At 41.0% G+C, this 5,820-nt stretch overlaps 1 pseudogene; it reads right to left on the bottom strand.

The window, feature by feature from the left end:
* Positions 1-403: 403 nt before the first annotated feature.
* LOC101324080 (histone deacetylase 1-like) lies at positions 404-2,016 on the bottom strand (annotated as a pseudogene).
* Between the last annotated feature and the right edge of the window lie 3,804 nt (positions 2,017-5,820).

Below are 5,820 nucleotides of genomic sequence, written 5' to 3' on the forward strand. Positions count from 1 at the left end.
GGCTGATGTTACCTTAAGGAGCCTGAAAAGACCAGGGAGTCCCTGAAGATCCAGTCACCCCTTCTAAAATGCTCAATAAGGGCACCTTTTCAAAGCTACTAAGCAGGCACTTCAAGATTTTGTCCTATGGGTGCTTAAGTGTATCCCTTCTAGCCAGACCTGGCACCCGTTATGGTTCAAAATTAAGAATTCAGGAGGGATGGGTGGTGAGGCAGCTACTAGAAAAGCTTCACCTAACACATGTGCCCTGAGCTCGGGGCCCTGGTTCCTGTCTAGTCGCTGGGGATATTTATATTTAATATATTTTTATATAAATACACAGAGAAATAGAAAATATAAAATCCGAGGGGGTGCAAGATTAAGGTGGGGAACTTGGCAAGAAGCCAGAACTGGAGAGGTCTGCTCAGACCCTCTTGGCTTCTTGCTTCTCCTCCTTGGTTTTCTCCTCTTCTGTGACTTCTTTCTTTTCTTCTGGGTCTTTCTCCTTCTCATATTCCGTTCTGACTCTCTTGGCTTTTTTGAAGTTGGAAGAGTTCTTGCGACCTCCTTTTCCCTCCCCATCAGAGTCGGAGAACTCTTCCTCACAGGCAATTTGTTTGTCCGAGGAACACAGTGAGATGTGCTTGTCAGGGTCTTCTTCATCCTCATCACCACTCTCCTCTGGAATGGCATCCTCAGGAATGGCCTGCATTTGGACTCCAGGTATGCGGGTCAGCATTCTCAGGTTCTCAAACAGTCGCTGTTTGAGCTTTTCCAGATACTCATTAGTGTTCTGGTTAGTCATATTGGAAAGACTGATGTGAAATTTGAAATCTGGTCCAAAGTATTCAAAGTAGTCGTTGTATGAAAGCTCATTAGGGATCTCCATGTCCAGGGCCTCAGCTGTTTCATAAGTCCAGCACCGGGAGACATTATAATGGTGTAGCCACCTCCTCCCAGCATCAGCATAGGCAGGTTAAAGCTCTTCACAAATTCCACACACTTGGCTTGCCCTTTGATGGTCGAATCGAAGCAATCTAACTGATCCCCAGACAGGAAATCAGAGCCACAGTGTAAGACGACTGCACTGAGCTGGAACATCTCCATTACTTTGGACATGACTGGCTTGAAAATGGCCTCATAGAACTCGTCATCAATCCCATCTCAGAGAGGGTAGTTAACAGCATAATACTTGCCTTTGCCAACCCTAATATCCCATAGGTCCCAAGTTCCTGGGAAGTACTCTCCATATTTATGAAAGGACACAGTCACGACTCGGTCTGTGGTATAGAAGGCCTCTTCCACGCCATCGCCATGGTGAATATCAACGTCAATATACAGCACTCTCTGGTGATACTTCAGCAGTTCCAGGATAGCCAAGACGATATCATTGACATTGACGTAACAGAAGCCAGATGCCTCGGACTTCTTTGCATGGTGTAAGCCCCCAGCCCAATTCACAGCGATGTCCGTCTACTGTTTATTTTCAGGGCACCTGCCACAGAGCCACCAGGAGATAGCTGACAGAACTCAAACAGGCCATCAAATACCAGACAGTTCTCACCAACGTAGAATCTCTGCATCTGCTTGCTGTACTCGGACATGTTATCTGGGCAGATGGAGCGCAAGAATTTAATGTAGTCATCAGTGTGGTACTTGGTTCTCTCCTCAGCATTGGCTTTGCGAGGGTGATAAATTTCCATCTTTCGGTCGAGGCCATAGTTAAGGAGCAAATTGTGAGTCATGCAGATTCAGTGAGGCTTCATTGGGTGGCCTTGTCCATAATATACAACATAATTGGAAACTACATCCAATGTAATTTCCAACATCCCCTCACTATATCTCCAGGGAATTCACTCCCACAACAGAAGAGTAACCATCACTACTCAGAATTATTGTAAGCCACAGCTCACCTCTTGCACGTCATTACACTTTATGGTGTCAAAGCACATTCACATTCATTTTCTTACTGGATTCTCACAAAAACCCATCGTAGTAGTAACAGACTTTCCCCCTGGTGCCCTGAGTCTGCGCCATCTTGCTCCCCTCCGTAGGTCCCTCTGCCCTCCTGCCAGCGGCTCTGCTCAGCCTCTTTACATATATTAACTCATTCAATCCTCCCAACATCCCTAAATGAGTTGTATACTACTGTCATGTCCATTTTAATGGAACCTGGAACCTCAGGCTCAGTGAGTTTATGTAACTTACTCTCGATCACACAGCTATTAAATAGCAGAGCCAGGATCTAAAGCAATTATTTACCTTCCCTTAAATCTCTTGCTCTTGGCCATTACAATATACCACCCTCTAGACTTCAGGTAGATTGTCCATATAAGATAACACAGGGTAAGGACACTAGCCAGTCATTAATGTGCTATCAAGGCCCACAACACATTGAAAAAAAAAACATAAGTCACCTTGGCCCTGTCAGCACACAATGGCTACTGTGTTTGCCAATTCTGGCTTGTATCTGCCTCTTTTATCACCCAAAGCCATGGGAGGATATGAGCATTTGGGATGTTCCCACAGCAGATTTAGAGTTTCTATGGAAATAACTACCTTCAGAAGATCAAAGGTTTCCATATTATAAAGGGACATAATTTGCTCTATTCTTCTTTGAACTTCAAGAAGAACAATATATACAAAACAATCCACTTTGATAAGCTGGTATGACCTAACCTAACAACATAAAAATTAGTCAGGATTTTCCTAATAATCCTTTTATGTTTAATCGTTATGGTCTTTAAAAGCTTCCACTAGTGCTCTTTTATTTGGTTTTCTCAACCTTGCAAGATAAGCAGAGGAGATCATATTATCTCCAATTTACTGATAAAGAAACTGAGAATCACGTGGAGATAAGTGACTTGTCCAAGTACACAAAGCTAACATGCAGTGGAGCTAAGATTGAACCCTAGGTCCTCTAATAGCCTGCTACTAAGTTTCAAATTAAAACGCACTAATATTACAATCATTGTTTCTTAATATTATGTCTCAGGATGTTCAGAGGGAACATATAACATCGCCAAGGTCTCTAAGTATTTTCTTTAATAATTCTTTCCTCAAATTATGAGTGTCCCAGTATCACTCTCTGGACACGAGGATAAAGACAGCTGCTCCCATGACCTTTCAAGTGATGTCACTTTAGCAGGCTTTTAAAAGACTGGGCCAAAGAAAAAGATTCCTGAGAGGAAGAACATGTTACCTTGAAGAGTAATCAGTTATGCGAATGGTTTCATTGCCTGTTATACCATGGATTATGCTTTCATTTTTCATATTAATGTTCTTTATGTTTTTCTATTAGTCACGGCAAATTACCTGTCCTTCGCCTTGGCAAGGACAGCTCAGTGGGGCTCGGTGGAGTATTTTCCAAGTTCTGTCTGGTGAATTCTTACTCACATTCTTCTTGAGGCATTAAGATGTAATTTTTTGAATGAATGAATGTGTTTCATTTGACACCATCTCATTCATGTAGGAAATTACCTATTGAATAAGGAATTGGAAATTTTTTCCTTTCTTTTTCTGTAATGGTGCATTGCAAAAAATTAATTTTAGTTAAATATTAAAAAAGAATTGGAACATTAAAGAAAATTAAAATTCATTCAGCATTTCTTAGTCATTCTAACAGAGAGGACTTGTGGCACAGAGCATACAAAATAGCAAATTCTCCAAAATCCATGCCTACCTCCATTTTCCCCTGCCCAGTCCTGGCAAAGCGCTTGCCCCTCCTCTGTACTCCATCCCACTGTCCCCATATTTCCCATATGGAAATACCTGACTAGCTGCATTTTAATCACCCGTTTACTAGTCAGTCCCCACCCCTTACCCAAGCGTGTAAGACCTTCTAGGACAGGAATAATGTCTTTATCAGGACTGAATCCCTAGCTCTTAACACACTGCACAACACAGAAGTACTTAGTAAGTAATGGGTGAATGAAGCCATTTGCCTTTGGAAAACATGAATATATCCTTGTTAGCTATAGCCTTACCTCACAAATTAGGCTTTGTTCAGTCTACAATTTAACCATTATGTTGCATTCCCATAATCCTCTATGGGGAGGGAAACCAAATAACTTCTCTGCCCTTGAAGATCTCACAGTCTAGCCAAGCTCTGCCAAATGTTAACTTTCTAAAGACCACATGGTAGCCTCCCTTTAGAGTACTTTGTCAAAAAGCTACCATTTTCCTTTCCTTTGATGTGTGGCATGGTCCTTAAGATTAGCAAGCTCCTTCAAACACTGCTAGGATGGTGTCTCGGAGGTCAAATACTTTGTTCCCACAGGCTGGTCAAGTCTTTTGAAAGACATCTGCATATGGTGGAGATGAGGGGAGGCCTCTTTTTCCTTAAACAGACTGGTTTTATTATATTTTTTTTGGTTGGTGGGGGCACTGTAGAAACTCCAGCCCAAGGCCTACCCACAGTTACATCTCTGCTCTTCATCAGAGGATAGTTTAAATTTCTTTACACTCCACTTCTTTTGCTACTGTCATTTTATGACTTTGGAGAAGGGAGGGGAGAGCCTCTGTGGACTCCCTGAGTCTCTTTAAAGAACTCTGAGTTATTATTAAACCAATATCTTCACTCTTGAAATCCCTTGTTGCTATTAATAATTATTGCAATCCCCAGGGTGGAGAGCCATAAAAGAAAATGCTATTATTTGTTCAAACTTCAGGCTAATTAAGCCCAACACGTGATATATAAATAGATCCAAAAGTATGTCTAATTTTTATGCATTGTGCAAATAAGTGAATATCCAGTGAGGAAATGTTTACTCGACTTGAGAGACAACTAAACTACAAAAGACCTGGAAAAGAGCCTACAAGGTCTCTCTTTCCAGAGAAGTCTTTAAGTGATACTTGCCGCCAATGGAGTAGCATTCGGAAATCATCAGGAATAGCAGAGTTGAAGAGTTGTAAAAAAGTCTGAGAAAATTTCTGTTTTCCTCAACTTTGGTACAGTGTAGGATCAGTACAGTTTGGTACAATGTAGGATTATTTGCCCTTCTCTAGAGCTCTCCAGGAAGCAGAAATGCCACTTACCCTCAGTTACCCATTCTTCCAACTTAACATACCAACAAGCAAAAAAGTTCCTTCCTATGACTAAGGAACAATTTTCCTGCTTAGATGTAAATTCAGTTCCTTGTATTGTGATGTTCTGCTGCAAAAAGAACAACTAATCCCAATTCCTTTTGTAGAAATTGTTCATGCCCTTTAAAACCTTAAAAAGATGGCTCCGATCCTCATATCTCCAGACCAGAAAAAACCTAGTTCACTCCATTCTCAGTCTCTTTAATTTTTCTTCCTTTAATCCTGTTTAAGGATCAAAACAGGAACAGCTCCAGAATCTACAATACTTTCTCTATTCCTGGTTCTTAGAACTACTTGGAGACTGATACAAACTGAATTCTCCACCCACAAAGTCATTATATCATGCCCACAATTGCACATAGGTAAATTGCCTGGTTAAAAACAAAACAAAACAGATACACAAAGAATCCTGGAGAGAGGCAGGCTGTATATGTGCACATTGTGTGTGTGAGTGTGTGTGTGTGTGTGTGTGTGTGTGTGTGTGTGTGTGTTTCGTTGAGGGTTAGAATTGAGTAGACATGCAAATTTTGTGGCATTAACTCTGAAGTAGACAATTTCAAAAATGAATGACAAGAAATTAAAGGCAGCTAATTAGACATACAAATTTTATGTCAAAAAAGTAGGGTTTTCAAATTCCTAGAGAAAGGCAAATCACTATGAATCAAACTTTCTACCAGACAGAAAGTTCAACAGTATAATGCAGATGTGGTAGAGTAGGAAAGAGGAAATTAAGGTTCATATTTTGTTTGATGTTGG

This window comes from Tursiops truncatus, chromosome X, assembly GCF_011762595.2.
Source record: "Tursiops truncatus isolate mTurTru1 chromosome X, mTurTru1.mat.Y, whole genome shotgun sequence".
NCBI lineage: Eukaryota > Metazoa > Chordata > Mammalia > Artiodactyla > Delphinidae > Tursiops > Tursiops truncatus.